At 43.8% G+C, this 27,008-nt stretch overlaps 1 protein-coding gene across 1 annotated transcript in view; it reads right to left on the reverse strand.

The window, feature by feature from the left end:
* Positions 1 to 27,008, reverse strand: part of prg4b (proteoglycan 4b) — a 138,309-nt gene that overhangs the window by 32,741 nt on the left and 78,560 nt on the right. The gene's annotated exons all lie outside the window — the stretch shown is intronic.

A 27,008-nucleotide genomic window follows, 5' to 3' on the forward strand; every position in this document is an offset into this window, starting at 1 on the left:
GACCAGTCGGATATTTCAAGATTTGCATGGTCACTTTAATTTTGTCAATCAGCAGGGAATCTTCTGCAGGATGTTGAGATAATGGGAAATTTTCAATATCAGAAAAGAAGATGGGGAGTTGGACTTGTTTCCGCTCAGTGTTCAGACATGACTTCAATTCAAGGGCTGAATGAATCATGTTAAGCCAAGCATTAATGTTTTTAAAACGTTCATTCTTAGGAGTTAGCCAGACAAATTTGACAATCTAAGTAATGTGTAGAAATTTTTAATCGAATTTCCATTTGGTAGGTCAACATTCCTAGGAGACATTCGGAATGATTTGAAATTGGCACATCATTGACCAAGTGAGCTCAGATCACAGCTGCTCAGGGCGATCATTGCAAAAATGGTAGACAAAAGCATTATTCATTTCCTGTAATGTCTATGAATGTACCAAATTATGGCACCTTGCTCTTCAGCTAACAAAATAATGAGGACCCAGAGTTCAAGATTAAACTGTTGAAATAGCGCATGTTGCTGCTACTAATGTGTCATAGATTTCCAGGCAGGGGTACTTTGAAAACAATGAAGGTGTTCTGGAACAAGTGCAAAGAAAGAGAGGGTGAATAACAGAAAATCTAGAAGGTGGGCTGCAGTTAGGTCAGATTCCTTGGAGAAAAACAATCAAAACTGTGAGTATCAGCCTGAGGGGTGATTATTCCACAAGCTCATTCATTTTAATTAATCAGTGATTAAATCATCAATCAGATGTGGTTTGTAAATTAACCACATGTACAATTTTGCTGTTTTTGTTTACTTTATCAAGGGTAATTGCTTGAAACGCTGATGTGTGATGCTGATGATAATTTTAAAGTGGCCCATGCTGAATTGTACTGGACTGAACCCGCCAGATGAGGGCAAGATGTGTCGGCCACTACTCTCCAACAGTGTCTTGCACCCACCTGAAGAAGTTCTGAAGAAGGGTTCTGACGGCACTTATCCATGTTCTCCAGTATTGCTGCCTGATCCGCTGTGTTATTCCAGCACTTTGTGGCCCTGTGTAGGAATGTACTGCAGATGCTAGTTTACACCGAAGACAGTCAAAAAAATGTCCTTTTATCTATTAACCATCATCTGCAGTTCTTTGTTTCAACTGTGTGCAATGATAAAACCTTACTTGGTTATAGTAGACAATTGTCAATATATCGGACACCATTTCCCCCCCCCCCCCCCCCCTATGGTCTGTTACAAAGAGGCTTTGTTATATATTACCCATTATTTCTCCACATCCTTGATTCTGCATAATATGTTCATCTGTGGCTTCAACTGCTCTGGGCAGACTTCCAGGAGCTGCAGCACAACACACTTCCGAGCATTCAGGGTCTGCCATAGCCCCATAACTTTTATGACTAATTCTTTGACTAAGATAGTAACATAGAGGAAAAACACGTTGTCACTATTCATTCTGGGCACTAAAGGCCACGATCAAAGGCCACACTATGATCCCTTCACTTAAACACTTAGATATGCAATGCAAAAAAAAAACTTTGCAAATGCTTTAATATCTAATATTATTAAAGTCGTTAAGTTTGAAAAATATATGCAAATGGTAGAAATAATTTTTGAAAGTTTTAAAAGCCTCAGTAACAGAGTGTGAGAGTAAAGGGTTAATGGAATATTGGCAGCATTCGGGCAAAACTACAACAGTTGATTTTAATTCTAATTGAAAGACTTCTGTTGTTTTTCAAATTTTGTTTGCTAATTCATTCATTGCTGTTGCATCTTTACTTATCTCACTGATTTTAATGGGCTCCCCTTTTCTGCATCAGGTCTGACATGATGCTGGAGCTGTACAACTGTTCTTCATTCTAACTGTCGAAGAATATCAAAGTTGACACACTCCATTGGGTTCCCTGAGGAATTCAGCTGAGTGACCCATCCTTATTGGCATTCCCAATCTGTCGGTAAGTGCAGAGCTTCTGCCTGTGTTAACGTGAACTCCATTTTTAAATGGAATAAATGTTGATTTCTGACTTTCAATAGCAAGATTGGGCCTGTTATTAATGCATTGATAATATTTTATGCATAATTTCTTGATGTATCAGATAAACACCTACAAATCACACCACTGTGACATTTTCACCTCACAGCACAATTTCTTAGTGCTTCGGAATAATGTTCCATATTAGGGGCATTAACGTTCTGCAGATTAAATTGGGATGGTAGAACAGGAAAAAGTGTTGTCATTCTTTGTCTATTAATTTTCATTGAATTTGCAAAGACATTCAATATTTCCTGTGTGTTCAGCCTCGTTGGAAAATGCTGTGCTGTTATTTCCATTTTCCAGCCTTTTTTGCTCATAACCCTGCAACCTAATCCTTTCAGGAATGAGGCAACTGGGAGGATTGATAAATGTAGGGTGGTAGATATTATCTATCTGGCTGTTTTTTTGTTTTGACAAGATCCTGTATGGTAGCAAAAACAAAAGTTTGGAGGAACGCAGCAGTTCAGGCAGCATCTGAAGAGAAATGGACAGGGTTGTGACCCTTCATTTGGATTGGGCGAGTGGTCTCGACCCAAAATGCTGACTATTAACTTCCCTCCACAAATGTTGCTTGACCTGCTGAGTTCCTCCAGCAGTTTGTGTTTTGGTCCAGTCTGCAGCATCTGTAGTCTCTTGTGTCTTCTGCATGGTCGATTGGTCTATAAAGGTAAGACACATGCGATCCAAGGCAAGCTGACTATTTGGATCCAAAATTGGACCAAAAGAAGGAAGGAGAAAATGGTAACTGGTAGCCTGTGGTCAGTGGTGTACTGCACGAATGGGTGGCGGCATCTTTGTTATTTGTGATATGTGTTAATGGCTTGGATGTGAATGTAGGAGGTATGATCAGTATGTTTGTGGTTGCCATGAAAGTTTGTGGTTGGCATGAATGGAAGGATCTTGGAGTTCAAGATAATATTTGCCTGAAAATGGTAATACAAGCAGATAGGGTTATGAAGAAGGCATATGGCATGTTTACTTTCATTGGACGGAACAGAGAATATAAAAGTTGGGACATTATGTTCCAACTTTAGAAAACACTGGTGAGACCATGCTTGGAGTATTGTGGGCGCTGTATGTGGTTACGCAGGAGAGGTTTAGGTTTATTATTATCACGTTTACCAAGGTACAGTGGAAAGCTTTGTTTTGCCTGCTATCCAATCATAACAAATATTATATGTGAATACAATTGTCAAACACAAGAACAATAGAAAGAGTAAAGAGGAAGACACAGAGTGCAGTATATAGTGCACCATGGACAAAGTCCAATGTACGCAATGGGGTAGTGAATTGGGCAGTACCCTAGCTTACAGAAGGACCTTCAGAAGTCTGACAACAGAGAGAGCTGTTCCTGAGTCCCTCTGAAGGAATGGCTGGGATTGTTTGATTATGTTGGCAGTGTGAAGTGTAGGTGGAGTCAATGGTGAGATGTCTGGTCTGTAATGGAGTAAGCTACATCTACTACCCTCTAAAATATCTTGCAGTCTTGAGCGGAGCGGTTTCCAAGCTGTGCTGCAACCCGACAGTATGTTTTCTATGGTGCATCTTTAAACGTTTTCATGAATCATTGGAGACATGCCAAATGTCCTCAGTCTCCTAAAGCAATAGAGATGTTGGTATGCTTTCTTGGCTGTTGCATCAATGTGGCTGGTCCGTGACATATTAATATTACATGTCTGGTCCACGTAATATTAATACCAAGGTACTTGAAGCATCAACCACTTTGGCACCATTGATGCGGATTAGGACATGCTTCCTGAAGTCAATAATGAGCTCCTTCATCTTGCTGACATTGAGGCAGAGGTTATTACTACTGACACCATGTTACTGAGTTCTCCATCTCCTTCCTGTAAAAGAGTGTGCAGACGGGATTCGCTGGATGTTGCCAGGATTGGAGGGCTTTTGCTATAGGGAGAGATTAGATAGGTCAAGCTGGAGTGAAGGAGGCTGAAGATCATCTAGTAGAAGTGTACAAAATCATTAGCGGTCTTGATAGGGTACATAGATAGAATTGTTTTTCAATGGTAGGTATCAAAACAAGAGGTCGCAGGTCTATTCATGGACGATTGTGTCTCACAAATTTGATGAATCTTTTTGAAGAAGTAACCAAGAAGATTGATGAGGGGAGAGCTGTAGACGTAGTCGAAATGGACTTAGGCAAGGCCTTTAATAAGGTTCCACATTGGATGCTGCTCTAGACCAGTGATTTCCAACCTGGGGGCCATGGCAAATTTCAGGGGGGCCCCAGAAACATTTTGGGATTTAGGGGGCCACAGGTTCAATGAAGGAGGCCACAGAACTACCACCCTGTTGCCTCCTAAATTTCAGTTCTAATAAATTGAAATCTATGTAGTTGAAATATTTTTGATGTTAGTGGAATAGAATAAAAGAGAATATATGTGCAATTAATAGACACCGATATTTTTATGGAAGGTATTATAATATTGAGGTACTTTTTTTCCGCTAATAATGTCAGGGGGGACCACAGAAAAATTAAAAGATCCCAAGGGGGCCATGAGCTAAAAAAGGTTGGGAACCACTGATCTAGACGGTTAGATCACATGGGATCCAGGAAAAGCTAACTAACTGGAGAAAGAATCGGTAGGAAGCAGTGTGGCGTGGAAGGTTGGTTTTTGGTTTAGGTGCTTGTGACTGGTGGTGTGCCTCGGATTAGTGCTAGGCCCATTGTTGTTTGTCATTGATAACAATGATTTGTATGAGTATATACAAGGCATGATTAGTAAGTTTGCAGATGACATTAAAATAAGTGGCATTATATGGACAGTGCAGATGATTATCATATCAGTGGATGATAATGGAGTTTCATTTGGATAAGTGAGGGTGTTGTAATTTGGGAAGTCAATCCCGGGCAGAACCTTAACACTGCAGTGTAGACCCTTGGGGAGTGTTGTAAAGCAGATAGGTCTAGGAGAACAAGTACATTGTTCCCTGAAAGTAGCATTGCAGGCAGATACAGTGGGTGAGGAAGGCTTTTGACATGCTGATCTTCATCAGACAGTGAACTGAGTATAGAAGTCGGGACAGTATGATAATGTTGTACAAGACGTTGTTGAAACCGCACTTGGAGTATTCTATTCAGTTTTTCTCTTTCTGCTATGGTATTAAAATGCCATTAAACTGAAAAGGACATTGCCAGATCTCAATGGCCTGAGCTATAGGGAAAGGTTTGGCAGGCAAGGTCTTTACACCTTGTATTGAAGAAGGGTGAGAGTTGATCTTGTATAGGTGTGTAAAATCATGAGTGGAATAGATGGGGTGAATGCACAGCATCTTTTTCCCAGGGTAGGCGAATCAAGAACTAGAGGACATGGGTTGAAGGTTAGAAGTAAAAGGTTTAATAGGAACCTGAGGAGCTACTTCTTCACATAGAGGGTGGTTGGTATATGAAATTAGTTTCCACAAGAAAGGAGGTGCAATGACAACATTTACAGGACATTTGGACAGGCACATGGATAGGTGAGGTTTAGAGGCTTATGGGCTAAATGCAGGCAAGTGGGACTAGCTTAAATGGAACCTCTTGTCAGCAAAGATTAGTTGGGCTGAAGGGCATGTTTCTATAAGTGCTGTATGACTATGACTTTAATACCTTGGAAATATTTCTGATGTGGATCATAACTTTGTATTTGTAAATGTGTTCCCTTGTGCTTTATATATTGTTGCTATTGATAGTCTGGGACATAGGTGCAGGGAATGGATCATCAGATGGGAGCAAATATAGAACTTTCATGAATGTACACATTACTATCGTTGTTCCTTGCCATCTAAAGTTGTTGTCTGGGGAATGACCTATGAAGAGCAAAATTAAATAGATGGATCGGGAAGGATTTAATCTTTGTACAGAAACGGTTTTCAGTTTAAAAGTGTTCTTTGCTGATCTTTCCTTGACTCAATTCTGACTGACAGTGAAGAGACAGGAGGTGATGTCTGAAGATCACAACTGTTTGACCTCTGTCCTGTTACTAAAAATGTTCCTGGAAGAAAGTATGTCAGCTAGCTACTTAGCTGCTGCACCCAGTCAACAAGGTTGACTCAAATGTACTGCACAAGGAAGAAGCACGTAATGTCTCTTGATCATGCAAAAAGGACATCTGTAAAGTCATCTGCCTGACTCACTTCCAACTCCAGTCTACCAGATTAATATGATACGTTATTCGAACCTAAACAAGTGAAGCATTATTAATAATAATTATTGAGAACATTATTGAGAAATAACGTCGCAGTTTTATGAAAAGGAAATGGAGTGCAACAAATCTTTGATTTTTTTGTGGGTGTAACCAGTAGTTAAAGCGCAGTAATAGACTTGGAATTTCAGGAGACATTATATAGGATTAGGGCCCATAGGCTGCAATATGTTCCACATGCTGAAAATAATGAATGGATAAATACTCAAAGATTATTTGGCCACTGTAAATTGCCCCAGGTGGTTGTAGTTGGGGGGAGGGGGTGAATAAGCAACAGGGAAAGGGGGAGAATGGGACTGATGTGAATTCACTGAGTTAATAGACTCAATGTGTGTATGGTCTTTGTGTCATAAGGAAATGTAAGAAAGTATAAGATAAGTATAAGAGAAATAAACCAATTTCGGAAGATAATTTGCAGCCCAGAGTCTTAACAGTTGAAGGTAGATTGATTACACTCAGTAGTACCCAGTCAAGGAGAATTTTACTTCGGAGTCACGTGAGTGACTACGTGAAGAAGGGCCGTCCGTCTGCGTGCGCGTCATTAAGTCTGAACGCAACGCGCGCGATGGACGGGCAGGCACTGTGTCCTCCCAGCCGTCGGGATGAGCTGGTAAGGAAAGTACGAACTACCTACCTGCGTTGTTTTGGGCTTGAAGTTTTTTTTCAGAGCCCAGATGTCGGGGAGACGGCCCACGGGGATGTCGGCTGCCGAAGACCGCAGCTTTCCAAATAGCGGGCGACGGTCTTGTTCCCGACATTAGCGCCGACAGTAGAATCGGCAGGAGACTTTGCGCGGGAGCAGGAGCTCCGTGGTTGCCCTGTGGGGCGTAATGCCACCCGCAAGTATAAACCCGTTGACTCTGATGAGTCCGGGAAAGAGGGATACCCTCCCTCAACGGAGAGCGTCTGAGGACGACTTCTCCCACATGGAGCAATTTATGGAGAAGTTGCTCCAACACGGCAGGAGACTTTGCGCGGGAGCAGGAGCTCCGTGGTTGTCCTGCGGGGCGTAATACCACCAGCAAGTCCATCAAAAACCCGTTGACTCTGATGAGTCCGGGAAAGAGGGATACCCTCCCTCAACGGAGAGCGTCTGAGGACAACTCTCCCACATGGAGCAACGCTTCCCGACATTAGCGCCGACAGAGAGCAGTATCAGCCCGGGTCCTACAGGAGTGCCGGGAGCCTCGTACATGGGGCAGCCCAATGTCTTCCCCATTGGAGGGGGAACTACATGTGGAAGAAACCACTCTGAATAGTAAGATTAAACGAGAACTTACCAGTTTGAAGTTTGATCTTTATTTTATGAGGAGGAACGTTGAGGGAATACGTGAAAGAAGCCCGCTACGACGCATGCGTGTCATCCTTCAAAGCAGCGGTGTGAGGTCACAGATACACTATAATGACCTAAAATAGTAAGATTATTAAAAATATACCAGTTTAAGATATGACCATTCGAGGGTGGGAGCGGAGGGCACGTATTCCCTCAACGTTCCTCCTCATAAAATAAAGATCAAACTTCAAACTGGTAAATTCTCGTTTAATCTTACTATTTTACTTTGGAGTCACGTGAGTGACTACGTGAAAGATTTCAAAGCTGTGTGACCTCATGCCGTGGAACGAGTCCATGCTTCACAACTGCCTTGGTAGTTTGGGAGAAATTGTTAATGATATTCAAAACATTCATACCAATTATTTAATGGAAATGATAAATAATATCTAATTCATTCAAATCATAACCCTGTATTCTTCATGGATAAATTATCATACAGAACTTAAAATGTTCCCCGAAAATGTTCCCATACTGCTAACTGGTTTGTTATAACATTTCTGAAACGTTTTCTCCGACAACCATCCTGCAATCCTGAGGATTTGGTCCATGGATACATCAAGGCGTTTTGCTGCGGATGTAGCTGCAGCCCTGGTGGAGTGAGATTTAAATATGTTAGTGTCCACTCCCGCCTATCTTAACCCATATTTCAGCCACCGCGAAATGGTCTGAGTTTACACTCTACGGTACAGTTTCTTATAGCTGATTAAACGCCATTTCCTTGCCTCTGATAGCCTTTGTCCTTTCACTGTATAACAAAATGTGCTTCACTATACAGAGGCGTTTGTCCTCCGGGTAGGCCATCAATTCTATGACCTGCCCCGCTGATCCTGGTCTATTTTGTTTAATAATACGGTCCTGGATCACAAAACCCCAAACTTCCTGCCGCCATAGTGAAGCCATCCAGTCTTACTTTTTGCAATAACTGGACCCTTTGTGCTGTGACCAGCGCCATCAGCATTACCATTTCTTAGTTAGTTTATCCACATTTAATGCTGTAGCTGGCGACCAATTCCTTAGCATGGTCAAGACCACACTTACATCCCAGATTTTGTTGTACCTTATTTTGGGTGGCTTGGTGTTAACATTGCCTCTTAAAAGTTTAACTACCAGAGGATGTGATCCCACAGACTGGCTTTCTGTTCCTTGCCACCAATAACTTGACAATGCACTTCTGGCACTATTCACAGTGCTGTAACTCAGTCCTCCATAGTGCAGGCTGGTGAGAAACTCTAGCACCGCCGGAACATCCTTATTTCTGTGGTCCAGAAGGTTATTATGGCAGTAATTAGTCCATTTTTAATATGACCTAAATACTGTTTTTTGTGTAGACCTTCTTTGTGCTGCTGTGATCATGTCCACAGTTCTTTTTGATAGCCCCATGTCCCGTAGCGGTCTTTTAGAGTCTACTAAATCAATATTTTCTATGGCATGGATAGCTATCCTGAGTTACTGGATGCACCAGTAACTTAGGACTATGTCTTAAAGTTATACGTGATTCCAGCACCATGTCCTGTATCACGGAGAACCATGGTTGGGTAAGCCAATCAGGTACTAAGAAATCGCAGATGCCGATTCCTGTTGAATTTCCCTTAGTACCCCATTGATTAGGTAGAAAAAAGGAGGAAATACATAAATGAAATCTTTTCCCCCCCTAGTGCAGTGAAAATGCATCTGTAGCTTCTGCCTCAGGATCTGGTTCCAATGATACATACCTCGGTAACTGGCGATTTAAACCTGGATGCAAATCTAATATCCGGCCTTACATACTTTACTGTGATTTCAGCAAATACCGTTCTATCCAACATCCATTCAGTACTTTCAATAAATTTTTGTGACCTGGTGTCTGCCACTGAATTAGTATCCCTGGTAGATACGTAGCCGATAACCAAATATTCCTTTGGACACACCATTGCCAAATTGAATTTGCCAATTCATCACAAGATGTTGATATATTTCCACCCATATGACTTATATATGCCACCACCGAGGTATTATCTATCTACAATCTAACATGCTGCAGTTTCATTCCTGAGCAATAAGATTTTAGCCCATGAAATGCACTTAACATTTCTAAGTACTTATACCCTTAGTGTTAAGTAGGTTAGCTTCTTGTATATTCCATCTCCCCCATAGCTCGAGATGGTATCAGTTGTACCCCTAACCAATTGCACTGGCATCTGTTTGTAATAGCACAGACGGGTTGTGAATAACTATTGGGTTGGAGCAATACTTAACATTGTGTTCCCACCATTGTAATTCTTTTATGGCTTCTATTGTTAGCTCCATTGGCCAAAAATAAATGGCCTCTATTAATTTTGAGCCCATTGTAACTCTGTGGCTTTTCCTATTAGTAAAGTCATTAACATATTAAATGTGTTAATGGTGTCAATTTTGACTTAAGTGGATGGATAATGAATCCCAGCTGTTCAAACAATTGTGTAGTGGCAACCACTGCCTAACATGCCAATTCATAAGTTATTCCCACAATAAGTATATCATCCAATTATGCCATTACTCTATGATTTTGGTGTTGCGGCAATACCAAAGCTGGTTTAAAATTTTCCCTCTGTTGGATATTGTATAGTAAGCATCTTAAAGATCAATACTTGCCATAAAGTAGCCTGCTGAAAACTAACTCTTTAGCACTGCTAAAAGTATCCATTTTTAAAATGAACATATTGCACAACATTGTGAAGCGTTGATAAATCCATAATAATACGGCAACCCCCATCTTTCTTATTTCTAATAAATATGTTTGAGACAAAATCCTGTTGTTCAGGTTTGGTTTGTTCCATTACCCCTTGAGTGAATAATCTTTGTAGTTCCCTTTTAGTAAGCATGTATATTCTGTCCGGTGTATGTTGTACTGGAGGGTTATGTTTGTGTAGAAACTCTATCAGATATCCCTTAATACTGCTAAGGATATATCTGTCCATAGTTATATTACACCATGCTTCCAAATGAAGTTGCAATGTCCCTCCAACTTCCGTGCTCCCTATTAATGCTGGAGCCCCAGATTCACCTACCTCCATGGTTATCGGTGGTAACCAAGTTATTTTCTTGGTTTCATTCGTGGTTGTGGAGGGCCTTGAGGTTTAGGTTAGGGTAGATGCTGAAGTAGAGGCTTTTGCATCTTCCACAGTGGTCGTCCTGGGCCAAACCCTAAACAGGATGCTGCTGCTGGGTACCTCTGCCCAATTCTTTGTAGTATTATTACAAAAAACTACCTCTGCCCACAAGGTTAATGTCTTCCCCAGATATCCTTTGGATGCTCTAATCAGCCCCAAAGTCTAGCCTCCTCATCCAAATCTTTAACCTGTTTGGACAGGTGTCCCCCCAAATAACAGGGTCTATAGCCCTTTGCTTTACATAGTATAGCGAACTTAGGGTCTATAGCTGGCTGAATGGCCCTCTTTCTAATATATTTAGTTCAAACTGCACATTGCAAAAATAGTGCAATAGCATCCTTGTGGTCACTAATTATGTCCACCTTTTCTAACATGCGGGCCAAAACTGTTATGCCCGCCATGAGACCTTTCAGAGTATTTTGGATTTTAATATCCCTACTCCTAACGGCCTGCCCAACGTGTCTGCAAGTGCACCTGTAACACTGGCTACATTAAGAGCACCACAATTTCCCGGGGTATAAATGCCTTGCCAACACTTCAGCAAAAAGTATTAGCTTGAAGTTGATGGGTGGACATATATTCAATACTCACAGCCATCATTCTCAGTGTGTTCCTGCTGGCAGTACTGGCTCATCATGTTCAGCAGGTTGTTTTTTCCCACCCTTCAAAAGGGGAAAGGTGGCTCCATCACCTGCTCAGATTTTACCCCGTCAGACCTTCCATACCCTCCTCAGAGGCGTCTGATATTTCATGCAGCCCTTATGGGAAACTGCTGTGGGACTTATATTTTTTGCCCACTGTGGCTATCCTCCAATCCCGGAGCCTGCCACTGTGGAGAAATTTACTCCAGCAACCGCTCCAGCCGACTTACATGCTCTCGGGCACTAGTCGATCGCGGGTGCTTTAATATATCGGACCGCTCCTGCCGACCTTGGTGCTCTCGGGCACTAGTCGCACGCGGTTTTTCCCGCAGCCGGTCCCCATGCCTACGGGCACTGGTCGCTCCCGGCCTCCCGATATACTCATGCCGCTCCTCATGGTCCCGGTATTCACGGGCACCTCTACCCATTTAGGGTGAAGTTTGGCACTTGCTCCCTTATGGGAAATGCTGGTGCCGACATTCATTGCTGCCTGCTGCTGGTCAGTAAACAGCAGCGACATTTGTGTGGCGGCGACTTCAGTGTTCTGTACTGACGTCCGTAGCTGGCTGCCTGCTGTTCAGAAAACAGCAGCAACGTCTGTGGCTCTGCCCTGACGTCCGTAGCTGGCTGCCTGCTGCTCTTCAGAATACGGCAGCGACGTCTGTAAAGAACAAAGGTAAGGAAAAATTGTTCTTACCTGTGCTGGTTCTCAGCCTGCCGTTTGGGAGGAACGTCCTTCCTCCCGCAGCCCCACGTACCCCTAGCGTAGGTCCTTGGGCTGTTGTCCGAGATGTCGGCTGACGGCTACGGAGTACTCAGGGTACTGGTCGCCCGTCCCGGTCCTCCAGCCGCTTCAATCGGCTCCAATGCCGCTAGCGACTGTATCCAACCCGGGACTTGTTGCTTCGCTTCCCGCCCGGCAGCAGTGAATCTTGCCGGTGCGGGGAGCGACGTCGGGCACAGCTGTTTCCTCTCCGGAGGATTCGCGTGCCGTCGGCTGCTGCTGGCTGCCCGCTGTCTCCGCGGTTCTCCCCTCCAGCTTTCCCGCAGCTTCTTCATCCTGCGGTTTCCTACCTGCAAGGTAAGTGGGAAAAATTTTGCAGTCTCTTACCTGCTTCTTTCCATTTACCTCTAGGGAGACGTCCTCTCCCACGTCTGACTCGTACAATGCGTGTATGCGATATGACACACATGCGTCGTAGCGGGCTTCTTTCACGTAGTCACTCACGTGACTCCGAAGTAAAATCAGTGTACAAAGAAGAGGGGGGGGGGGAAACCTTCCCAGGGACAAGCAGAAGAAAGGAAGTAAGTAAGTAAGTTTTACTTATATTTGCACTGTTTAAGTCAACACCAAAATGCTTTACATAAAAGGAATAATAAGCTTCCATACTAACAAACAGAAAATAAGTGCTTCTGCACTTCCACTGGGTGCTTCCCTGGATGGAATCTAGCTCTTGACAGCCCGGGTATTATGTAGAACCAGCAGGCAGCACAAATGCCTCCTGCTCTGAGGAGAGGAACATGTCAGCACAGATATCCTCAGGGGCCTGCGGCAGCACCTGCTTTCAGGGCTGCCTACGAACCTGATTCTCAGTGGAGAGGAGTGTGAATGATCAGTAGGTAACTGATCTCGAATTTAAAGTATGAACATACTGAAGCATGCATATGGCTTCAAGAGCCAGCAGTTGGCAGAATATCTGCATAGGCGACAACACACCCCACACCTCCATAGGGGGTAAGAGGTTCACTGAATCCGGTGGTAGCTTGAACGCTGGGCACGGAAATATGATCAGAGTCGTCTTTCAAGGCAGACTCAGAATTATGGCCAGAATTGTCCTACAAGTCAGGTTCAGTATGATGACGTTCAGACCAGACCCAAGCAGAGGTCAGGAGAAACATGGAATCCACACTTCCTTACCAGTCCTACTCCCAATCAAGGAGAGAAAAGGAACCCGCATCAGGGGCCTTGGGCTTACCACAAGACCACCGGTAGCCATGGAGGTAGGTGGGTCTGGGTTTACTGAAACAAGGGATTGTGGAGCAGTTACATGTTGGTAATTTACACTTATGTTCTTGTTCAAAATGACAATAACATGAATTTTCAGAACTGGTTTTTAAACAGATAATAACATGTGATAATTTTTACTGCACAACATACACAGGTCCCAAGCAGACTTGGAACTTGGACTGGAATTGTCATCGAGGTAGGCCCAGTATTTTTGGGCAGGACTGCCATTCAGGACATGTAACAAACTTTTAGAAACAGTAATTTTGTTATGGGCTAACTACTGTTTTATAGGAGCTTCCTATAAAATGGTCACATGGCATGCATCGACCTCAAAGATGCATACTATTCGGTGTCTATTCACTAAGAACAGGAGATATTTGAAGTTTAACTGGATTGTATGGATCTGCCAAATGGGTTGACATCAGCTCCTAGACTATTGACAAAACTACGGAAACCAATTCTGGGTCTACAAAGGTCTCAGAACCACATAGTAATGGCATATTTGGACAATTTCATTTTGGAGTCACCAAGAATTGGCAGAAGCATCAGTCAAAGCAAACCAAAACCCTGTTTGATAGAATTGGTTACCTCATCCATCCAGTTAAATCAAAATTGACACCTACAAGGGTAATTGATTACCTAGAATTTACTATCAAAAACAGTAAATATGTTGGTGACTTTGCCTAGGGGCAAACGACTATATAAATCAAGCCTGCTATGACCTGATAGTCAAATACTAGCCATCTACCAGGCAAACAGCGAGTAAAATTGGCAAATAGTAGCTGCATTTCCAGCAGAACGTATGGGTCTTCGCATTACCAGAATTTACAGCGAGCAAAGGAACAAACACTCAGATTCCATGCAGGCCAAATTGTCAAAACTGTGGATTGCCAGCAGAGGCCGTTGTTGAATAACTATGTTGGATAACGAACGTAAGGAAACTAAAAGTAAAATTTGCTTGAAAGCCATCGAGGGTTCTTCAGACCTATGCAAGCGGCTAAGGATGGGGAGCCACTAACACAGTCCAGAGCTGTGGGGGCAGATGGAATGAGCAGGAGTCTGTAATTCCCCAACATATGGAATGAATTACCCAGAATTGTTGGGGGCACAATTTGGACTCAAGGTTTCTGTAGCAATATGCAACCAGTGCTTGTTCAAATTCAGATTGATAACACCACTGTGGTGGCACATATCCATTAACAAGGGTGGTGTAAAATCTGTATCTTACGACAGATTGACGAACCTCATTTGGCACTGGTGTATCAAGAGGAATATTTGGGAAATCTACGAGGTAGATATAACACGGTGACAGATGCTGGATCATGAATGTTTAATAACAACACAGAATGGATGTTGAATCAGGCAGTATTTAATTAAATAAATACACGATTTGACATACCAGATATTGATCTATTTGCATCTAGACTAAACCATCAGTTACCCAGATATGTGTCATGCAAGCAGGATCCAGGAGCAAAGGCAGTGGATGCTTTCTCCCTCAATTGGGGAGGATTGTTTATGCATGCTTTCCGCAAATTTGTCTCACAAACCGATGCTTGACCAAAATCAAGCAAGACTAAGCCACAGGCATATTGGTAGTGCCAGATTGGCCTACTCAAGCCTGGTTCCCAAAATGTTTAGGAACTATAGTCCAGCCAGTTATGGCTGTACCCAAGAGCAGGGACCTCCTAGTGAACCCAGTTACAGGGAGTAATCATCCACTACACGAACGTATTAACTTGTTGGTCTGCAGATTCTGAGGAGGCCATTTCAAGGCATAGGACTGTCCGAACAAATACAACACAGTTCGGATAACAGATGTCTTGGAGTTTCCTATCAACTCTGTACTATAACTATAAACAAAGTTATAGTGTAATCTATAGTGCCAGAGGCGCACTCTCCTCCTATCTGATGCTGGAAGCAGGGCACGGGTTGATAGGAACGCACCCCTTTACAACAAAATGAATGACGGGAATTTACAATTTAATACCTCTAAGACTAAGGTACATGGACACATGGGATGTGAGCGTGGTACTAACCCTACTTTGACAGTGGGGACCGCCTATAACTAACCCTGAAGGTGGTATGCTGACAAAGAGTCCAGACACTACAGAAGCTACGGTTGGACCACATCACCACCAATACGAACAACATAACATTCGTAATCAGGAATCTGATAAAACATAGCAGGCCAGGAATGCAAGGGATGGAGATCAAGTTCTTGGCATATCCAGAGGACCTACGGTTGTGTGTGTGGTAACATACTAACACCACTATCTGAGAGTTACGGAGAACCACAGAGGTTCAGAACAGATCAGAAGGTGTTAACACAAACCATCTCGAGATGGTCAAAGGGGGGTAATGGCGGTAACAGAGTGAACATTCATATGGCTAAATCTCACTCCACCAGGGCTGCATCAACGTCGGCAGCAAGAGCAATGGACGTGCCTCTTGACGACATCCTAGTGGCTGCAGGATGGACGAATTAAATAACGGTCCACCTATTACCAGACTGGGGGTGTTTGCACGTACCATTTTAAGTTCTGTCCCTTAGTTTACCCCCAAGGTTGGGAGGGGGAACAAGTTTTTTAAAACTTTTCTTTCATTTTAAGCATCAGTGTCTTTACTTAACTACGTAATGTCTGAATGCTTTAATGATTACACGCATCCATGGTCAATCCATTCAGTGTGTGACGCCTGGATTCGTAACTGGCGTAAAATCACAGAGCTTTGAAATCTTCACGTAGTCACTCACGTGACTCCGAAAAAATAGTAAGATTAAACGTGAACTTACCAGTTTGAAGTTTGATCTTGATTTTATGAGGAGTTACGATGAGCGATTACGTGCCCACCGCTCCCACCCTCATATTATCAAGGTCACATGGAAGTTCTAGTTTCTTCAATCTTACTATTCTCAGGTCTTCTTTTTATCTGTGATTTAACACCGCTGCTTTGAAGATTGACGCGCACGCAGACGGACGGCCCTTCTTCACGTAATCGCTCATCGTAACTCCTCATAAAATTAAGATCAAACTTCAAACTGGTAAGTTCTCGTTTAATCTTACTATTAGACTTCAGAAATCCTGGAGAACTGAATGGGTGGAACACATTCCAAGAAATGGGGTGGGACGTAAAATCTACATAAAAAAATAGAACACTGAAATAGACCAGTTAACTGGAAAGAAGGTGAAATGGATTATAAAGTAGAAATATTTTATAAGAAATATGAAATTATCCAGGTGGAATAGAAAAGTAGACTACTTCTGAGTGACCAATAAATACTGGTATTCAGAAGGGTTTGGGAAGCATTGTAAACAAATCACAAAATTAACATTTGACCAAGGCTAACCTTGAGAAAAAGCAAATTACATGTCTTATCACTATGGGTGGAGAATGAATTAGATGTCAGTCTGCACTCGGCAACATCATATAGTTTTAATTCTCTTACCAAGTTACGTGCTTTCCATTAGAATGGGTGCAAATAAGATTATTTTTCCATAGCTAGTATCTCCTAATGATGAGACAATTCTGAGATTCAGACATTCTTTAAACAAAATATATATATTTTGTATATATATATATATAAAGGTCACAGTAGCGCAGCGGTAGAGTTGCTGCCTTACAGTGAATGCAGCGCCGGAGACCCGAGTTCGATCCCGACTACGGGTGCTGTCTGTACGGAGTTTGTACGTTCTCCCCGTGACCTGCGTGGGTTTCCTCCGAGATCTTGGTTTCCTCCCAAACTCCAAAGGCGTACAGGTTTGTAGGTTAATTGGCTTGGTAAATGTAAAAATTGTCCCTAGTGGGTGCAGGATAGTGTTAAGGTGCGGGGATCGCTGGTCGGCGCGGACCCAGTGGGCCAAAGGGCTGTATCTCTAAACTAAACTAAAATATAAAAGTTCCAAATGACTTGTCAAGAGTATAAAATTAAGGTTTGCAGTTGCATAATTAAGTGTTGGCCACCTGGGTCTGAAATGACAATTATTTCCTCTGTCAAGTTATGTATCCTGAAATTTTGCAATCCAAAGAAATGGAAACATAGAAATATAGAAAATAGGTGCAGGATTAGGCCATTCGGCCCTTCAAGCCAGCACCGCCATTCAATGTGATCATGGCTGATCATCCAAACCCAGTACCCCGTTCTTGTTTTTTTCCCACAATCCCTTGATTCAGTTAGCCCTAAGAACTAAATCTAACTCTCTATTGAAAACATCCAATGAATTGGCCTCCACTGCCTTCTGTGGCAGAGAATTCCACGGATTCCACTGGTCGGTGGGGCGCTGCGGGTTGGCTACCCTGCCAGCCGTGTGTTCGTTATTTCAACTTTTTTGGTGTGTCTAAATGTTAGTTTAGGTGTCTCTAGATGTGTCTTGTGTGGGGGTTGAAAAGGGGGGATCCGCTTTCGGTCGCCTCCTCAACAGAGAGGCAACTTTTTCCATATCGCTTCCCTCACGGCCTAACAGCATGGATTGGAGCGGCCTTTCCCGGAGTCGGGCCTGGAGCATCAGCAGCAGGCGCAGCGCGGACGTTTCCATCGCGGAGCGGGCGAACCCTTGCCAGGGGTCGCCAGAGAGGAGTGCTCCAATCGCTGGCCTGGTGACTTTGGTATCATGGGGCTGTAGTCTGCGGAGCTTCTATTCTAGCCCTTGTCGGGGATTGCTAGAGAAGAGCTCCGACCGCCGGCATGCGGCCTATAACATCCTGAAGCCACGGTCTCCGGTAGGAAAGTGCCGGTTCGGGACCTCCAAGCCGTGGAGTGTGTTTGACCATCCTGACATCATAGTTTGGATCATCCCGACGAGAGGGCCTGTACATCTGGCCGCCTGTAGCGGCGATTACGGAGGGTTTATGGCCCCGACCACGGGTGAACAAAGGAGGAGGACTCGCTGAACTTTGTTGCCTTCCACCACAGTGAAGAATGCTGTGGTGGATGTTTGTGTCAAATCTTATTGTGTTTTGTGTGTTCTTTTTAAGTGTGTTGCTGCTGGCAAATTCATTTCACTGCACCTTCGGGTGCATGTGATGAATAAAATAGACTTTGACTTTGCCTTTGACTTTGACATCTAGATGGTTGGTTTTCAACCTCCTCAGTTTGAAGGTCTCGACCCGAAACATCACACATTCTTTCTCTCCATAGATGTTGCCTGTCCCGCTGAGTTATTCCAGCTTTTTGTGTTGCATTCAGTTTAAACCAGTACCTGCAGTTCCTTCCTACACTTTTTGTTAAGTGAAACAGGTCCTATTCTCATAATATTATTCACCTCAACTAATTATTTTCTTCACCTCTGTTGCTGCAGAGAATACAATCCCAGTTATCAAATCTTTCTTCAAAGTGAAAAAAAAAATTCCAGCCCTGCCAACATCTTCATAAATCGCCCCTAGATCCTCTCCAGAGCAATTGCACCCTTTTTAACCCTTTGAGGTTCACAACTCTCAGAGCTCTGGAGATGCTCAGCCAAAGAGAATATTTAACTGATCAACACATTATTTTAGACATGAGGGGGAAGAACAAGAGATGGATGGAAATGACTAGCTGTAAACTTACTGTCTAGTTATTATTCTAATGAATACAATTATTTATGGAAATGTACTTCAAAAAACAATTTTTAAATATGTTATCTTTTTTACAAGGTCTGACTTTCCTATCACTGGAATTCTGCTACATCGGTCTCTATCAATATCTTTGTTCAGTCTCAAATTATTAATGCATTATAATTAAACTTTTTCCATACAAGAATGACACCCACTGGTTCTTGATGAAACTTCACACATATACATTCAGTAAAAGGCACCATGAAAAAATCATGCTTATGATTTGTCCGATATGATTCTTCATATTCAAATATGTCAAATAGTATCCGCAGGTTGTAGAATGAAATAGCAACAGGTATCCACTGGATTCTTATACTTTGACTTCGGCAGTAAAATTCTATCAATAGGGAGGAACGTCAATGAAGAGCAAACTAACTAATAATATCAAAAGTTGGCAAAATTGTGAAGACTGTAAGATTGAAAATTAAAACAAAATTATGTTGGATCAAATTAAAAATCTTTTCTTTGCTATAGTGTTCTAATACGATTGTGTTTGTTTATGTAATTTAGTCCAAAATATGATTGTTGTTAAAATGCATTAAAAAGGAACTGCAGATTCATGTTTACACCAAAGATAGACACAAAATGTTGGAGTAACTCAGTGGGTCAGGTAGCGTCTCTGGAGAAAATGGATTGGTGACGTTTCAAGTTGGGACTCTTTTTCAGAGTGATTGTAGGAAGCGGGCAAAAACCACTGGAAGCAAAAAGAGGTCGGAGAAATCACGGCTGTCAACAAAGGAGTCCTCACCACACAATGATGGCCTCTTCTCCTCTCTCCAACATTCCTCCTTTTCTTGGACTCTCCCATCACTCTCTATGGGGCTTTTTATTTCCAACTGCCAGTGAGACATCAACTGTCTTGACTTCTCTACTCCCCTTAGCCACTGCAATGCCTCTGAACCTACAGTAACATTGGCTGTTTCTACTGAATGCAACCATATGAACATTGAATTTTCCAATTTTATATAATTTTGCAAAAATGTCCTTTCTCCTCCCCCTTCCCACTAAAAGTCCATTAACTTGCTTTACAGTTCACAACGATGTATCCCATTTGGACTCACACCTATTTCTATTTCTAGTCTTTATCATGAAACCTCCCTTCACCTGAGGTCATCTGTTGTTGGCCATGATTTGTTCGGCCTCTTTTCACTTCCAGCTTTTTCCCCCTGCTCCCCTACTGCAATCAGTCTGAAGAAAGGTCCCAAACTGACAAGTTGCATATCCATTTTCTCCAGAGATGCTGCATGACCCCTTGAGTTACTCCTGCACTTTGTGTTTATCTTTTGAACATCTTTTGCACGTTTATTCTCAATACAAGCAGAATGGGGTACTGATTATGGATGATCAGCCATGATCACATTGAATGGCGGTGCTGGCTCGAAGAGCTGAATGGTCTACTCCTGCACCTATTGTGTATTGTCTATTGTCAGAGGCTCTGACTTTCTTTGTTGCCATATCACTCTCCTTTTATGGGTATTTTTTCTCAACAGTTTCTTAACCAATGCAGTCTCAAACTAGAAAGCATTGCAACATCTCATAATTCTTGGTACCTTTCCAAAACAAACGGGTCTCTCGTGCACTTTGTACCTTAACCTCCTACATTTGGTCTTGCATCAAGGTTCACCATTTCATGCCATTGAGAGTGGATGAGCATATTTGGCAAAAAAAGTTTTAATTGATTTGCAAGTCACCTGCAGGCAGTCCTGATAGTCGTCAGAAAACATCTTGAATATTATCCAAGTATTGGATCAACTTTTTTCCTGTGGCTAGTTCTCACGCTACAGCTGTGTTGTTCTGTCAAAATTACTGTCTGAAGCAATGACCACCTCTGTAGAGAATGAATTGTCCATACTATCTCTAGACTGTACTGCCACTCCTAATGCTGCATTGGCATGCAGAGGAAAGGCATCAGGCAATGCATAGTATTGATTAGTAGATGCTTTCAGATGTTTTTTGATTATAGTTGATTGTGTGAACTTGGATTGAATATTGAGTTGTTGTTGGCTATTGTTCAACCATATGATCTGAGGTCGATGGGCACCAAGTCTTCTTTCAGCTCTGTAACCATTTTGTGATTCTGTACCTGGGGAATTGGAAGTGTAGTTACTAAATGTTAGCTGATCAATTGCCTGGCAAGAAAGGGATTCTGGACTTTTGCTCCTATTTTATTTTGTTCACCTCGTGCACCACAAACTCTCTGCAGGCCAAAACTGCATGGTTATCAGGTTGTTCAACACATACCAGTCCACCATAAATTTGGAAACTTGCCCTTCTCTACTGTGCTGTGCTTGTCTGGGGCTTCCCAGGCAGGTGAGCTCATCAATTTTTGGCCATGGTTGTTATGGGTGGCAGCCCTGTCTTTGCCTCTGGGCACCCTGTATGTGAGATTTATAATTTAGTGAAGTGCCAGGTGGTGTGAGGACAGCCAGTAGCTGGGCTTTGGTGACTCAGATGAAGGGCACAGAAGACTGCTGCACAAGAGGAGCGGAGCAACTGTTACTTTGCTGCTGGGAAATGAGCACCATGCTCCTCTGGGAATGTTCCCGGACCGGCTGTGAAAGCCTCTAAGATTGTGCAACAACTCGTCCTTCAGTTGCAATGTCCTCAACGTGAGGAAGTTGTCAGCACTGTACCATCAGGAGACTTGACGATTCCTGGCTGCCTGCTGCCCTCTGCCGGGGAGAAGGACTTGAATTACTAATCTCATGGAAGATAGCCTAACGTTGCTAGTGCAGTGGTGTGACATGTTATGTAAGTATCTCTACTCCAGCATGGAAATTGACATCGTAGTGGAAAGAAATGATGGATCAGACATCAGTTTTGTTGTTAGTAAACTGAGTGGTTGGGGCCTGGCCAGAAAACAAACCCAAATTTTGCAACCCAAACCCAAAGAGATTTTTGGAAAAGCCCATGGATACCCAGGAAATGGAGGGATATGGATCATGTGCAGGCAGATCAGATGGACTTGGCATCATGTTTGGCACAGATCGTGGGCCAAATGGCCTTCTCCTGTGCTTCATTATTCTAAGTTCCATGTTTCGATCATCTCTACTTTGGTGTCATCAATGTAGGTACAAGATGTACAAGAGAGGGTTATGTACAAGGGTAAAATCTCCAATAAGCTTTGATACATGCCAGACAAATTGAAATGGCCACGGTTGGAATATTGTTACAGATAAGAAGGCGGTGCGGAATACATTTCTTTACATAGATTTATTCGAGCATGGAGTATGTGTCGCAGATAAACCAGGGACCATCCTTCCCTTTTATTTAAATCTTTTTATTTGAATTTTTGAATTTCACAGCAATTTGCATACATACAATGATAACAGACAGTGATAGTCAGGACATAATTGTACAACAGTATGTAAACGACCCTCAAAACTGTGGTATTATGCAATAATAGTGTAAGGCTGAGCAGAGGGGCACTAGGACCCTGCCAGAAGCCAGGCTCCAGTAACCGGATGTGGCTGGAACCCAGGGTGTGGGCAGTTAGAGAGAGGCCTGGGCTTACACGAGGCTGTTGCAGTTGCTGCTGTTATTGTACAGATTAAAGGTATACTCTGTTTACGTCGTGGTACGAGCCTTATTACAAGCATAACTCGACATGGTGCCAGAACTGGGAGACTTGTAAGCAAGAAAATAAATAAAGAAGAAGAGGACGGTGTATCGTTTTGGCGGGAAATAGGAGACGAGCTGGCAGATATGGCGCAACTTACACCCACTGCTACGTTCACAATACAACCTCCAGAGCCATTCGATTTTACCAAGCCTCAAGAATGGGAGCGTTGGATCAGGAGATTCGACCGCTTCAGGCTTGCAAGCAATTTAAACGCGACGTCGGCAGAAAACCAGGTGAACACGCTAGTGTATTGCATGGGCGATGAAGCAGAAGATGTGCTAAAGGGGCTAACGCTAACTGCAGATGAGAGGAGGGTGTACACGGATGTCAAGGCAGGCTTTGATGCATTTTTTGTGCCTAAAAAGAATGTAATCTATGAAAGAGCCACGTTCAATCAGCGTGTGCAACTGCCAGGAGAAACGGTGGATTCCTTCATCACTGCTCTATACGGATTAGCCGAACACTGCAACTATGGACAGTTACAGAACGAGCTGATCCGCGACAGGTTAGTGGTTGGGCTGAGAAACGTCTCATTGTCCGAAAAGCTACAGCTAGACAGAGACCTAACCCTTGAAACTGCTATAACAAAGACAAGGCAGTCTGAAGAAGTTAGACGACAGCGGTTTGACTTAAGAGGAGAAAATAGCGGTGCTAGCAAGTGCTCAAATGTTGATGCTGTGCATGCTAAAAGCTACAGAAAACCCAAATTTCCCTCAAAGCCTCAGCCACAAGCACAAACACCAGGCAAAAATAAATTTAATACACAGCCACAGCCAGGTTCAAAGGCCTGCTATAGATGTGGAAAAATGCCCTCGCATGGAAAATTGGAATGCCCTGCTAAAGATGCTGCGTGTCACAACTGTGGCAAAAAGGGACATTATGGCAAAGTGTGCAGAAACAGTGCAAATTCTCTCAATGCTGTCACTACAGAGGAAGAAGAGAGCTTTTTCCTGGGATCCGTGGATGCTGGAAAAGACCCGTGGACGGTGCAGCTACAAGTGAGGCAAAAAAAAGTGTGCTTTAAAATAGATACTGGTGCTGATGTCACCGCCATGCCAGCGGAGGTGTACCATGACATTACAGGGGGGCATGATGTGAAGTGCCTGGCAGTGTCGACACGCCCATTGTTTGGGCCAGGGGGCAATGCACTCTCTGTCCTGGGCGTAGCCAGAGAAACACTGCGCAGAGGCAACAAGACAGCCATAGAGGACATTTATGTAGTAAAAGACCTCCACACTGCACTGTTGGGAAGACCTGCCATAGAAAGGCTTCAGCTTGTGTGCAGGGTTGACGGCATCACCTTGGAATCTGTGAGACAACAATATCCGAAGCTGTGTAGCGGCTTGGGTCTTGTTCGGAGGCCATACTCAATTAAATTGAAGCCAGAGGCTGTGCCCTTCTCTCTCCACACGCCACGCAGAGTCCCTCTGCCGCTTATGGGAAAAGTGAAGGAGGAGATAGACCGTATGGAGAAGATGGGCGTAATCACCAAGATTGAGGAGCCGACTGATTGGTGTGCCGGGATGGTGGTGGTGCCGAAAAAAACAGGTGATGTTCGCATTTGTGTGGACTTCACAATGATGAATGGATCAGTATGCAGAGAAAAGTTTATCCTACCTTCTGTCGAGCACACTCTGGGCATGCTAGCTGGGGCAACAGTATTCAGCAAATTAGATGCCAACATGAGCTTTTGGCAAGTACCATTGACAAACGAGTCTGCCAAATACACCACCTTCATCACGCCTTTTGGGCGCTACTATTTTAACCGTCTACCCTTTGGCATAGCATCAGCCCCCGAGCACTTTCAAAGGATGATGATGACAGAAGTGACCGGTGGCCTGGAGGGGGTACTGTGTCATATGGATGACATCCTGGTCTGGGGACAGACGCAGGAGGAGCATGATGTGCGGCTACATGCGGTGCTAGAGAAGGCACAAAAGGCCGGCATTACGCTCAACATGGACAAATGTGAGCTCACACGCCACACAGTCAGATTCCTGGGTCATGTAATTTCAGCAGATGGAGTGAAGCCAGATCCAGAGAAGACGAGAGCAGTACAAGAGATGGATGCACCCAAAAATGTCAGCGAACTCAGGAGTTTTCTGGGCATGGTCAATCAGCTGGGCCGCTTCTTGCCAAACCTGGCTGAAAAAGAAAAAGTGACAATGGGCCCCAGTTCTCAGGTAGCCACTTTAAATCCTTTGCAGCAGAGTATGGCTTTATGCACATCACGAGCAGCCCCAGGTTTCCTCAGAGCAATGGGGAGGCGGAACGCGCTGTACAAACCGTGAAAAACTTGCTAACAAAGGCGTCAGACCCATATCTTGCATTGCTGGCCTACAGAGCAACCCCTCTACGGAACGGCTATAGCCCGGCCGAGCTGTTGATGGGGCGCCGCCTCCGCACTACAGTTCCTGCCCTTCCAACCCTGCTGAATCCAGTTTTGCCTGACTACAACGCGCTGGGGGCCAAAGAAAGGGAGAAGAGGTGGAACGACGCAAGATCCTTTGACAAGAGGCACGGAGTGAGAAATCTGGAGCCACTAATACCTGGGGAGGATGTGTGGATCACCGATGCACGAGTCCAGGGCAAAGTGCTATCTACACACAATGCACCTCGCTCTTATATCGTCCAGGTGCCTCAGGGCACACTGAGGAGGAACCGGCAGCACTTGGTGCCGCTGCAGACCAACAGTGAGGTAGTCGACGCGGATGAGCCACCGGTGGGAGAAGAGCCAGCTCCACCAGAGCCAGCTCCACCAGACCCAGCTCCACCAGTGACAGCATCACCCAGCGGAGAGGGCCCCACCACAGAGACTGTGCGGACAAGGTGTGGGAGAGAGGTTAGAAAGCCGCAGCGACTTGATTTGTGATTTATTGATCTGTTTTCTACAATAAAGAAAAAGAGAGAGTGAAATGTGATGTGAAAATGTTCTGTAAACCTGTTACATTTACCTGAAACCTGAAAGAATAGTTCACAGTATGGTAACGTGTAAGTTATTTTAGTTCTATTTTGCATGCTTAGATCAGGGACAGGTCTTCCAGCAAAAGGGCAGAATAAACCCCTTAAGACCTGCAGAGACAAAGGTAGTCTACCCTTTGTTCTCAAAGAAAGGGAGATGTGGTATTATGCAATAATAGTGTAAGGCTGAGCAGAGGGGCACTAGGACCCTGCCAGAAGCCAGGCTCCAGTAACCGGATGTGGCTGGAACCCAGGGTGTGGGCAGTTAGAGAGAGGCCTGGGCTTACACGAGGCTGTTGCAGTTGCTGCTGTTATTGTACAGATTAAAGGTATACTCTGTTTACGTCGTGGTACGAGCCTTATCACACGCATAACTCGACAAAAACCCTTACCCTTACCCACCCTCGATCCACCCGAATCAGGTCGGGACCAAACGGGGACAAACAACACTCATATACGTACACATCTGCACAAATACGATAAGATAAACAAAACGAAAAAACGAAAAAAATATTTAAAAAAAAATTTGTGGGGAGGGGGGGGGGGGGGGGTTGAGGGGATAGCAGCTGCAATAAGACAGAGCAGTGATAGAGGGCACTCAGTCCTCTTCCGAGTCCGGAAACAAGTTGAGAGAGTTAACAAGTTCTAGGAAAGGGTTCCATGTATCTAGGAATGTCTTGGTAGAGCCTTTGAGAGAGTTTTTCAAGCTGTAAATTGTAGAGCACCTCCTTGATCCAGCGGGCGTGTGTCGGGGGACAGGTAAGCCTCCAGTTAAGCAAGATCAGTCTCCGGGCTAACAAGGTTGTAAAAGCCAGGACCCGCTTCAACGCAACAGAGAGGTTGGTGTTGGGAGGAATAGCAAAAATAGCTGACAGTGGGTTGGGAGGAATAGTCTGGCCATAGGCTCTGCTTAGCACGTCGAAAGCACTCCTCCAAAAGGTTGCTAGCTTAGGGCAAGACCAAAACATATGACTATGGTTGGCAGGGGATTGATTGCAACTGTTGCAGGTGTCTTTAACAGCAGGGTATATTCTAGATAATCTTGCATTTGTGCAGTGAACTATTTGAAGGACTTTGCATTGGATTAGGCCATGACGGGCACATATGGAGGAAGAATGGATCAAATCCAAGGCAGAGTCCCATTGCTGGTCTGTTAGTTTCGTATTCAGCTCGCCCTCCCATGCAGCTTTTAATGAGGTATGAGGTTTCAATATAACCGTCCCTAACAAGTTGTACAAAAAAGAGATGCATTTCTTCCGGTTGGGATCTAGAGCTAGGATGGAATCGGTCAGGGTTTCAGGGGGGCGATTTGGGAAATGGGGGAATGTCTTCTTCACAAAATCCCTAATCTGGAAAAAACTAAAAAGGTGGGAGTTTGGGAGGCTATAGTTGGACGAAAGCTCCGCAAAAGACGAAAAAATGCCATCCTTGTATAGGCTTTTGATACTACTGATGCCATTACTATGCCAGGTTTTGAATGCGGAGTCTGCACTTGAAG

Source organism: Leucoraja erinacea, chromosome 10 (assembly GCF_028641065.1).
Source record: "Leucoraja erinacea ecotype New England chromosome 10, Leri_hhj_1, whole genome shotgun sequence".
NCBI classification, from domain to species: Eukaryota; Metazoa; Chordata; class Chondrichthyes; order Rajiformes; family Rajidae; genus Leucoraja; species Leucoraja erinaceus.